Consider the following 12,311-nt stretch of genomic DNA (forward strand, 5'->3'; position numbering starts at 1 on the left):
GAAGTATGGTACTTCCAGTGTTAAAAGAAACTGTTGCACACTAAATCCAAAATGGTTCAAATGGCTCTGAGCACTATGGGGCTTAACATCTATGGTCATCAGTCCCCTGGAACTTAGAACTACTTAAACCTAACTAATCTAAGGACATCACACACATCCAAGCCCGAGGCAGGATTCGAACCTGCGACCGTAGCAGTCGCGCGGCTCCGGACTGAGCGCCTAGAACCGCTAGACCACACTAAATCCAACCCAGGATTAATACAAATGCAACACAAGTTGCGATTTAAAGGACACGCAAGTTAGAGTTTCTCAGAGGTAAAAGGACTGCGTGCTGCGAAATTGCGACACTTACTCAAACAGTAAACCCGTCCAAGGCAGCAGACGAGCATCTCGGCGATCGAAAATCGGAGCTCAGGGGCCCACGTGCCTCTCTGTGCTCTCTGTATGACCATACTTTGCCGCTACACAACATAACGTCCTCGAGAGAAGAGTCTATCACTATTACCCTTCTGACAACTCAGGATTTCTCTTTCCGGCACAAATCACAGGGGAGAATCTGCTAAAATTCTTGAAAAGCGCCGCCTGCGTTTTCCTTAATTGTCTCAAGATTAGGACATGGATTGTTATCTCGCTGCTCGGTAGGTAAACAAAAAATAGGATGGATAGCTGCTGGTGCTCCAAGAATGCGAAAAGTTCTGACGCTGTATAAGCATAAAATGGTGGAATCGCACACATCAGGCCTACCAGGGAGTGCTGATTCGTTACGCTAGCTAACACTTCTGGGACACAATGGAACTTCTTGACTTCAAAAGGCGCATTCTGAATTGCCGACAAACAAGGGTGGTCACAGGCATCTTGTGCACACTTAGAATGTGTTGGCCCTTGAGGAGCTTAGGGAGAGGGACGTGTGTTCCGAAGCGATCAGTCCTTCCAGGTCCTATGCCGACTCGCCTGTGCTGTTTGACACAGGAGAAAATTGTAACTTGTCTCCAACAATCACTACATGTGTCCATTTTCCCCTCACAGTTAAGGAAACACAGATATTTTCGGACAGAATAAAGATCGTGCGGTGACATGTAACAGACCAGTTATGTTACAAGGTTAGGGAATTAAAAATGGGGAACGGATAGGTAGATACTACATATAGTGGGAATTAGTGAAGTGCACTGGCAGGAATAAGTTGATTTTTTGTCGGTGAGCACAAGATTACCAGCAGGATATCAGATAGGATTATCGCGACAGAAGTCCTAATAATGCGTAAGAAAATGGTTGTGGGGATAAGCTAGTATGAACAGCATAGTGAACACATTGTTATATTCGAGGCACACATTGCAGTGCAAGGTTATCTGTCAGTTACCTACGCAAATGATGAAGGAACTGAAAAATATATAACGACTGAATGAGTGACTGGATTTGATAGTAGGAAAGAGAAAAGAAGGAAAAATGCTAGGGGAACATAGACTGAGGGAAGAGATTCAAAAGGAAGCTACCTGACAAAATTTTGCATACGGCCTACGTTAATCATTTATGAACCGTAAAGGAGTTTATACACTTGGAAGACACCTGGGGACACTGAAACGTTTCACACAGGTTAAGTAATGGTAAGACAGAGATTTCAGAGCCAGATTTTAAATTGTGTAAGGTATTTCCAGGTAGAGATGTGTACTCTGATTTATGTACTCCGATTTATTGACTATGAACTGCAGATTAAAACTGAAGGAACTGCAAAACGATAGGAATTTACGGAGATAAATTGAAAGAACAAAATGTCATTGAGAGGGGTTTCACAGGAGGCACTAGGAACATTGGACTGAAACAGAGGAAAAGAATACAAACGAAAATGAGTGGGTAGCTTTCAGAGGTGAAATAGTGAAGGCAGTAGAGAATCACATGCGTAAAAAAGACAAGGTATAGTAGAAATTCTTGTATAACACGGCAGATATTGAATTTAATTGACAAAAGGAAATAATACAAAAATGCAGCAAATGAAGCAGGCGAAAGGGAATACAGATACCTAAAAGTGAGACTGACGTAAGGTAGAAAATGGCTAAGCAAGAGCGGTCAGAGGATAAATACAAGGCTGTAGAAGCATGCATGACCAGAGGAAAGACAGATTCCTCCTTTAAGAAAATTTAAGATACTTTCGGATGCAAAAGAAGTAGGTGTACATAAATCCAGAATGCATATGTCAAGCCAGTACTAGGACAAAGACGGAAAGTTGAATGCTAAAAGGAGCATATATATGGCATATCCAAGGGAAAGAAACATGATAATATTACAAAAAGATGAGGAAGTAGATGAAGAAGAGATTGGAGATATCATACTGGCAGAAAAATTCGCCACAGTATTTAAATACGTAGTTAGGAACAGGGGTCCTGTCAATGACGACATACCCTCAGAATTATTCTAGATTCTAAGAGGAGCTAATCATGACAAGAAAAACTTTCCATCTGGTGTGCAAGATATATGAGACAGGGGAATACCCTCAGACTTAACCAAAAGTGTCATAATTCCCACTACAAAGAAGGCAGATAGTGTCAGTTGTGAATAGTTCAGAACCATCAGTTTAGTAAGCTGTGGGTGCCAAATATTGACACGAATTACTTACAGAAGAATGGAAAAAGTGGAAGAGGCTGACCTTGGGGAAGATTAGTTTGGATTCTGGAGATATGAAGGAAACCGCGAGATAATACTGACTCTACGTATTAATTTAGAAGGTAGGTTGAAGAAAGACAGACCTGCAGTTATAGAATTTGTAGATTTACAGAAAACTTTTGACAATGTTGACTGGACTTGACTGACACTAATTCTGTCAGTGACGGCAAACGTCTTGGAAGCGCAGTTGGACAGAATTGATGGTGTCTTAAAAGAGATCATTAAAAGAACAGCAACAAAAGTAAAACAAAGGTTGAAACGGAAAGTCCTCGGATTAAATTAAGTGGTGCTTAGGGAATTAGGTTAGGAAATGGGACGCTAAAAGTGGTGGATACGTTTTGCTATTTGTGCTTCAAAATAAATGATATTGGACGAAGTATAAGGATATAATACGCAGACTGGCAACTGCAAGAGCAGCATTTCTTAAAAAGAGAACTTCGTTGATATCAAATATAATTTTGTGTGTTAGTAAATCTTCATTGAAGGTGTTGGTCTGGATATAGCTTTGTACAAAAGTGAAATGTGGACGATAAGCAGTTGAGAGAAGAAGACATTAGCTTCTGAAATGTGTTGTTGTAGAACAATGCTGAAGGTTAGATGGGAATGTCGAATAACAAATGAGAGGTACTGAAATGAATCGTGGAAAAAAGAAGTTTATGGCAAATCTTGACAAAAGAACGGATCGATTGAGAGGACGCGGTCTTGGGGCATCAATAAACTGTCACGCTGGAAATGAAAGAAATTTTGGAGGGTAAAAATTATGAAGGGAGACAGAAAGCATGCTCAGACGGATATAGGCTGCAGTACTCGTGCAAAAACGAAGAGGCTTGCATAGGATAGATTAGCATGGGGAGATACATCAAACCATCCTTCGGACTGAAGACCACAACAACAACAAAACCATTAATAATAACAACAATCATGGGTTTCTATCATGTATATCTTCAACTCTGATGTATCTTTCTTCCAACGTGTACACGAACCGGCGCGTTATACTCATGTATACCGGTGTCCACCGAATTGGTCAGTAGTGATTGTAGTGAAGGTCGTTCATACTAGTCGTGGTCGGAAAGAGGTCGTGTCAGTGGCAAATAATAAACAAAGCTTTGCAGACTCATTTCACTACCGTCTACCATAGCATTCCTTCTATGATCTCGTCCATACATTGTATTACGGGACAGTATTTACAATTGTTTTGCCTGTTTCGAAGCTATTTTAACGGTTTACAAATTTGTTCTCTCATTAACGAACACGATTCCGTCGTTAAAAGAGATGCTTTGGAATTTAGACGAAAGTTTGTGGATTTGTTGAAAAATAGCTCTCTTGTTTCAAGAAAAATATCTATTATCTAATCCATGACTAAAATACGTAATAGGAAACAAGTTCGTGTAATTAGCAGAATACTGATGAAATTTCTCAGATGGGAATCAGTCACATGATTCATGCTGCAACGCCTCTTGAGGTATATGAAATGTGTATTCTATGAAGGGGAGCAACGGAAACATTCCACGCCAGTAATATTATGTAACGACAAACAAGGTTCATGAGGTTTTGCCGCCTAATAAGGCCGCTCTGTGATGTGACTGTTCATACACTCCTGGAAATTGAAATAAGAACACCGTGAATTCATTGTCCCAGGAAGGGGAAACTTTATTGACACATTCCTGGGGTCAGATACATCACATGATCACACTGACAGAACCACAGGCACATACACACAGGCAACAGAGCATGCACAATGTCGGCACTAGTACAGTGTATATCCACCTTTCGCAGCAATGCAGGCTGCTATTCTCCCATGGAGACGATCGTAGAGATGCTGGATGTAGTCCTGTGGAACGGCTTGCCATGCCGTTTCCACCTGGCGCCTCAGTTGGACCAGCGTTCGTGCTGGACGTGCAGACCGCGTGAGACGACGCTTCATCCAGTCCCAAACATGCTCAATGGGGGACAGAGCCGGAGATCTTGCTGGCCAGGGTAGTTGACTTACACCTTCTAGAGCACGTTGGGTGGCACGGGATACATGCGGACGTGCATTGTCCTGTTGGAACAGCAAGTTCTCTTGCCGGTCTAGGAATGGTAGAACGATGGGTTCGATGACGGTTTGGATGTACCGTGCACTATTCAGTGTCCCCTCGACGATCACCAGTGGTGTACGGCCAGTGTAGGAGATCGCTCCCCACACCATGATGCCGGGTGTTGGCCCTGTGAGCCTCGGTCGTATGCAGTCCTGATTGTGGCGCTCACCTGCACGGCGCCAAACACGCATACGACCATCATTGGCACCAAGGCAGAAGCGACTCTCATCGCTGAAGACGACACGTCTCCATTCGTCCCTCCATTCACGCCTGTCGCGACACCACTGGTGGCGGGCTGCACGATGTTGGGGCGTGAGCGGAAGACGGCCTAACGGTGTGCGGGACCGTAGCCCAGCTTCATGGAGACGGTTGCGAATGGTCCTCGCCGATACCTCAAGAGCAACAGTGTCCCTAATTTGCTGGGAAGTGGCGGTGCGGTCCCCTACGGCACTGCGTAGGATCCTACGGTCTTGGCGTGCATCCGTGCGTCGCTGCGGTCCGGTGCCAGGTCGACGGGCACGTGCACCTTCCGCCGACCACTGGCGACAACATCGATGTACTGTGGAGACCTCACGCCCCACGTGTTGAGCAATTCGTCGGTACGTCCACCCAGCCTCCCGCATGCCCACTATACGCCCTCGCTCAAAGTCCGTCAACTGCACATACGGTTCACGTCCACGCTGTCGCGGCATGCTACCAGTGTTAAAGACTGCGATGGAGCTCCGTATTCCACGGCAAACTGGCTGACACTGACGGCGGCGGTGCACAAATGCTGCGCAGCTAGCGCCATTCGACGGCCAACACCGCGGTTCCTGGTGTGTCCGCTGTGCCGTGCGTGTGATCATTGCTTGTACAGCCCTCTCGCAGTGTCCGGAGCAAGTATGGTGGGTCTGACACACCGGTGTCAATGTGTTCTTTTTTCCATTTCCAGGAGTGTATTTTCCCTTGTTTGTCCCTGTAGTTTCTCAGAGGGATACTCCGCTCCTTCACCTTCCATTTATCACGAGAAGAAAAGTGCAGTTTAAGCTCCTGTTTGTTTCGATGCATTTATATGTCGGATCTCTATCCATGAATAGGCAAGAATGAAGAAGGAAATTGGTCCTGAGTATATTGGAGAACTTCTGTTTCTCCTGGAGGGGTTTCTGGAAAATTTGGTTAATTTTGACCCCGTCTTGCACAGCTCGAGACCCGGCTCAACCCGAGTCACTCAGTATCCATGACAATAAACGCAACCACCTGCGGTCTTGTTGCTCAAAAGGCACCATGTGACCCCCAGATCTATATTCGAGTAAGCTTTTATATCGTTACTACATGCCTGCTTACCATACTGCAACTAAATGTTTTCGATTATCGCTGTAAAAAGTGGCATTCATGTAATGAAACACCTCAATTGATGTAGATCACGTTTTTCTGACACAAAAGTGCATTGTTTTCCAATCTTCTGACTGGTCTGACGTAACTAGTTTCGATCTCCTCCACTTTTCCAGTCTTTTTATTTCACAGTTGCATATATACCCATTTGTTGCATACATCCCAATGTATTGTATTTCCCTATAAGTTTTGCCCTCCAACGATCCGTACAGTACCATGGAAGTTTTTAATATATCCACTGTTGTTGACGATGTATCTCGGAAGCACGTTGCGGCAGTATACTAGTATTTTGTGATACTAAGGATTATCTCCGGCTGTACATCTTTGATACGGATTATTCATAAAACACACACAGCAGATTTCGGGATGTGTATCTCATCATCAAGATGAACTTGGGAACCCAAAAAATACTCTGTGCATGGATAGGCGATGAAGACCGGTATCCCGTCGCACCACTTAGCCGCAAAACAAAATCATGTTACGTAATGCACGTTTCCCTCTATACATTTATCCCAAACTAGCAATGGAGCATACGAAACAAAAGTAAGCTCCATCACTCAGGCTAAGATGGTACACTCCACGGTGAGGTTTGTTTACGTATGTGGTATAAAACAAAACAAAATCTACTTAATAACTTAACGTGATCTGACCTTGGTGCTAAGGCAGTACGGGGGATACAGTCAGTTTTCAGCTACGTACGCTTGGACCTATTTCATTTAATCGATATAGAAGTGATTTGTTTCTGGGTTATATTTAATAATGGGGTGCCTATGCCCAAATCGACCACGTCGTTTGTATGTATAACGAACATCACTGAATGCAACTTGAGGGAGTCTGTAATCTTTGAGCCGGCCGCGGTGGCCGAGCGGTTCTAGGCGCTCAGTCCGGAACCGCGCGACTGCTACGGTCGCAGGTTCGAATCCTGCCTCGGGCATGGATGTGTGTGATGTCCTTAGGTTAGTTCGGTTTAAGTAGTTCTAAGTTCTAGGGGACTGATGACCACAGCTGTTAAGCCCCATAGTGCTCAGAGCCATTTGAACACATTTTTTGTAATCTTTGACATGAGAGCTATCCACTGTCCTTTTATGTAATTACCATTTTTCACAATCTCTTTCCTTCCACGATTGTACAGAAATATTCTCCTTTCTTGCCTTGTCAGTGCACTTAACATTCAGGACCCTTCGTCCATCTGATATTTCAAACACTTTGAGGCTCTTCTTTTCCCAGTTTTCAGAACTACTGGTTCAAGATCACATTTAATCATTCCTCCATTTTGCGCATGTTCAGTGCCGACATCACCACTGTGAAAGTCGGTCGAGTGACACGTAGGCTGCATACATTCAGGTGGTACTCACAACACTTTACTCCATTCAGCAGATCATACACGTTCATACACACTTTACACAGCCTTTTAATTTTTGGCTGAAACTAAATTATAATTGAAGGATGTTGCGCCACGAATAAATTAATATGGTTCCAATCGCTCGGTTCTGACCAAGGTTTTCGGGAGGGCCGGCCGGAGTGGCCGAGCGGTTCTAGACGCTACAGTCAGGAACCGCGCGACCGCTGTGGTCGCAGGTTCGAATCCTGCTTCGGGCATGGATGTGCGTGATGTCCTTAGGTTAGTTATGTTTAAGTAGTTCAAAGTTTTATGGGACTGATGACCTAAGAAGTTAAGTCCCATAGTGCTCAGAGCCATTTGAACCATTTTTTTCGGGAGGTTTCCCTTGGTTGTAAGGCTATGACGGAACTGACCAGCCCCTCCCAATGGGGATCACCCTACTGCCCCATTATCAGCTTGTCTAATGAATGAATTAATGTCGTGTGACTAGGGCCTCCCGTCGGGTAGACCCTTCGTCGGGTGCAAGTCCGTCTATTAGAGACCACTTCGGCGACTTGTGCGTGGGGATGAAATGATGATGATTATGACAAGACAACACCCAGTCCCTGAGCAGAGAAAATCTCCGACCCAGCCGGGAATCGAACCTGGGCCCAGAGGATAGACATCCTGTCGCGCTAACCACTCAGCTACCGGGGGCGGACATCTTGTCTGATAACTGGCTGAATATAACCACGACTACTCAATGGGCTGGCTCTAGAGGAAAAAAAAAGTTAGTAGACTGCTGTCTAGCTTAGGTTGTAGAAATAGCAGTGATAGGAAAAGATGCGAAAAAAAAGGAACGAAGGAAGATTGGGTCGACAAGGAGGTCACTTGAGACAGAGCACAAGCTCGGATTATTTCAAGGACGAGGAAGGAAATCGACCGTGCCCTTTCAAAAAAAACCATCCCGGTTTTTGTGTGGAGCAATTTTAGTGAAATCACGGAAAACCGCAATGTGGTTGGCAGGACGCGTGTTTGAACCGTCGTCCTCCGGAATGGGACTCCAGTGTCCTACCACTGCGCCACCTCGCTCAGTAGCTTTAATCACCACCTCGAAAAAGTAAAGTTACGTAATTAATTGTCATTTATCTCTGCAGTTTTTGTAGAAAATGAGATCCTCGCGCTACTGTCGCACAGCACGCCGCTCGAGGGACCAAAACAAAATGGCGAAGCTCATTTCCATCTTGTCAGTCTACAGCGCCATTTTCTTTTGGTTCCTCGAGCGACATGCTGCGATACTGCAACGCGGGGATCACGTAACTTTATTCTTTTTTGGAGATGGTAATTAAAATGTTATGACAACCCCCCTGTAGTAAGGTCTTCTGATGACAACTATGGAGATAATCCCCGGAAACGAAGTTTTAATTCACTGTTGACACGTGTGCAGAATACCCAGAGGGTCTTTTTGTAGTAGCCGAGAATGGTATGAAGAGAAGAAAGTGAGAGGGCTCGCGAGCGTATGACAGAGAGAGCGGGTCCCACCTCCGAGGCGCCCTGCGGCGCGGAGGCGTCGTCGGCGGCGGCGTCGGCTCTTCCCGCCCGGCGGGAGCGACCCCGGTCACCTGTTGTGACAGGTCCCCCGCGCCTGCCGGCCGGCCCTGGCAGTGATTATGCAGATTTATGCGATGCCCGGGTCGGGACCCGCCGTCTCGCCCTCGCCCGGCGTTAACCTTTTCTCCGTGCAGTATGGAGGTCAGATATCCCGATACATGGGTGGGAGGTTTGACGCGGTCCCTTGCCGCCGTACGAATGGCATGCCTATCGAAGTTTTCTATCGCGGTTAACGGAGTATCGCGATTGCTCAAAAAATATTTTTCGCTCCGCGGAGATTCGAGCGGGGATAGCGCCCCGCGTCCTGTTAGCGATGCGGACTGCGGCGGCCGCATTAGCATAGGGCCCTGTGTGCTATGTAAATCACCGCGTTCGCCTAAGAGTTGTCACTCCGGCAGCCTTTGTATTCAAAAAGCGATTTGCCCGCGGAGACGGTGCAGGTGTAACGCGGCGGACCGCGGGGAGTCCCCCTGGCGCTCTCTGAATCAATCCACTCCACTCTAACAATGAGCACCGCTGTTGCCCCTTTGTGGCCCTCCTCTTCCTGAGAACCCCGACTGGGAAGTGACGTTGCTGTAATCTGTAGAGGACTTCTCGTTCTAACACGGAAAACTGTTGCAGAACCGTAATACTCTATTTGTAACAGAAACGAGCAAGCGTCGCCCATACAGGTTATGCTTTTCAAATCTAATGATAACTTAGCACACCCTTCCAATTCAAAGATAGCACATTTTCCACGCATTTGGGTAGAGGGTCAACCAGTCTCACGAGGGAAGCACACAACAGCGGACCACCGATTTTGCACATCTTTCACACCATTGTAGGACATACTTAGACGTAACAAATGCTGTAGTGGTACGCTGCGCTTCTCAGACCGGTTAATTACTATCCTAAAGCGCCATCTGGCGAGCTGTGGTGTTACCGCAGCCGGCTATGGCAATAGACTGGAAATCAGCTCGTGCTGCGTCCGAGTTTCGTAATTTTTCCCTAAGTTTTAATAAACAATTGTCTCACTGTACGTATAGTCGCACTTTCGTGGCAAGGTATAATAAGGTGTCGATATGAAATTCATCAAGATGCTGAAAAAAGATACACCATATTTTGAAACATGCTAGTATGTACCAAAACAGAAAAAAAGTGTCCAGCAAACAAGAGCTCTAAGATGCACATCTTAAGACTTCGAGAACTTTTCATCTTTGCTTCTGCGGGACACATCTCTTTTGCTCGTCGCGTTTCGCATTTTAAGGGGTGATAGTAAGGACCAAAATAAGAAAAAAGTACAGTAAACAAGTGCTCTGAAGTCCTTACCTTAACGCTTTGACTGCCAGTGGTTCCTGTCTGAAACTACAATTTTATTAATTTTATTGTTTTGAAAGTGTCGGTGCCCTAATATGAAACCACCGACGCTATTGTAAGACAGAGACACCTAGTAATAGACTGGGGTACTCCTGTATATGGTCATATTGAGGAAATTATTGACAGTGAAAGTAAGTATATATAATGTTAATTAACGTAAATTTGAGTTTGTACTACTGCTTTTATGAGTGGTTTCGAAATGAAATGACTGGGTAGTATTGAATTTCCACGCTAAATTTATTACATTTTAGGCACATTGTGGCTTGTTATTTAGGGCTATGGTTAGTTTAAGGCGTTATGAATCCATGGAAGTTTTGAGATTTGATGTGAGATTTTGTTTGGGACAAATGGGAATTGGCTTTTAAATATACCACATGAAATGATGGGAAGTGAAAACTGTATGTCACAGTGGTTACAAAGTGAAACTACCTCCTTAAAACAATTTGTGTTTACTTTTTATCACTTTCTTCATGTATTCTCGCTTACTGAGGTGATGAATATTAATTTTCTGAAAAATTTTAAAATTACGGTCCAAAACGAAACCAACTCCTTATAAGAATTAATTGTTTCCTTTCAGCTAATTCCTTCGTGTATTCGTTGGCTACTATAAGCTATGATCATTTTATCAGTAGACGAGATGATTTCACAGCAGCAAAGATGAACCAGTGCTGATAGCTCTTAAGGTATGCATTTTGGAGCCCTTACTCGCCTGGTAATTTTTTTTCTTGTCTCGGTCCATATTGCCTCCTCTCAAAATATGGAATACGTTTTCAACACACTGTATTTATTTGTAGATACATTTAGGCGTGTCTTGAAATGTTCTCGCAGAGAAGTCATTACACTTATTATTCTTCGTTATCAACTGTAGGTCGACAGCATCTGGAGTGTTATATAACATAAAATCATGAAATTATGTAGTAGCGGAGAGTGTTTTGTCTGGGAACAATTTTCACGCTGTTGCCTCTAGCCACTCAGTGAAAGTTTAATATATTTTCTTATTCAGTTTTTAAATATGACATTCACTTTTTGTGTCATGCAGTTTTTTTCTGAAATTACAAAAATTACTCCACAATTAAGGTTTTTCCAAATGTGAAAACTGTTCTGAGGAACAAATATTCTCTTAAAATTTAAAACATTGCAATGGAGTGTGGCATCACCTATTGATACCACGCAACGGGTGTCGTTACGTTGGTAACAGAATTGCATATTTCTGATCGACGCCAAATGCAAAACACGGAATTGGACGGACCAAGTGGTGCGCATGCGCAGAGCCACACCTGCAGCAGATCTGCACTTCGAGCGACCTCTGCAGCAGCAATGTAGGGCGGCCGGTGGCAGCCGCCCAGCCCGCTTCTGCTTCGAGCCTCTCCTTTGTGACATGGATAGCTGGACTCCGTTTCTTGCCGTATTATCTTCAATCAGTCTTCGTCTGCTTGGAGAAATACAAGTTAAGTAAATATTCTGTTTCTTAAGTCAACCTGTACGCTAATCATTTCTGCTCCTATTCAGCTTTTGTACGACAGCTGCTGGCACACCGCTCTGTAGCACGCCTCTCATTGTCTTCGTGTATGAAGTTGTACAAAACAGAAGAAAATCGTGTCAGAACTGCATTTACTGGTACATGTGGCACAGTATTACTTTACTACACATCAGTTATCAGTAAGTACCAGCAAAGTAAGTGGGAGTATTATCGAAAAATGATTCAAATAGCTCTGAGCACTATGGGACTTAACATCTGAGGTCATCAGTCCCCTACAACTTAGAACTACTTAAACCTACCTAACCTAAGGACAACACACACATCCATTCCCCAGGCAGGATTCGAACCTGCGGCCGTAGCGGTCACGCGCTTCCAGACTGAAGCGGCTAGAACCGCTCGACCACACCGGCCGCCAGTATGATCGAAAAACAACTACAAA

Source organism: Schistocerca cancellata, chromosome 6, assembly GCF_023864275.1.
Source record: "Schistocerca cancellata isolate TAMUIC-IGC-003103 chromosome 6, iqSchCanc2.1, whole genome shotgun sequence".
NCBI classification, from domain to species: domain Eukaryota; kingdom Metazoa; phylum Arthropoda; class Insecta; order Orthoptera; family Acrididae; genus Schistocerca; species Schistocerca cancellata.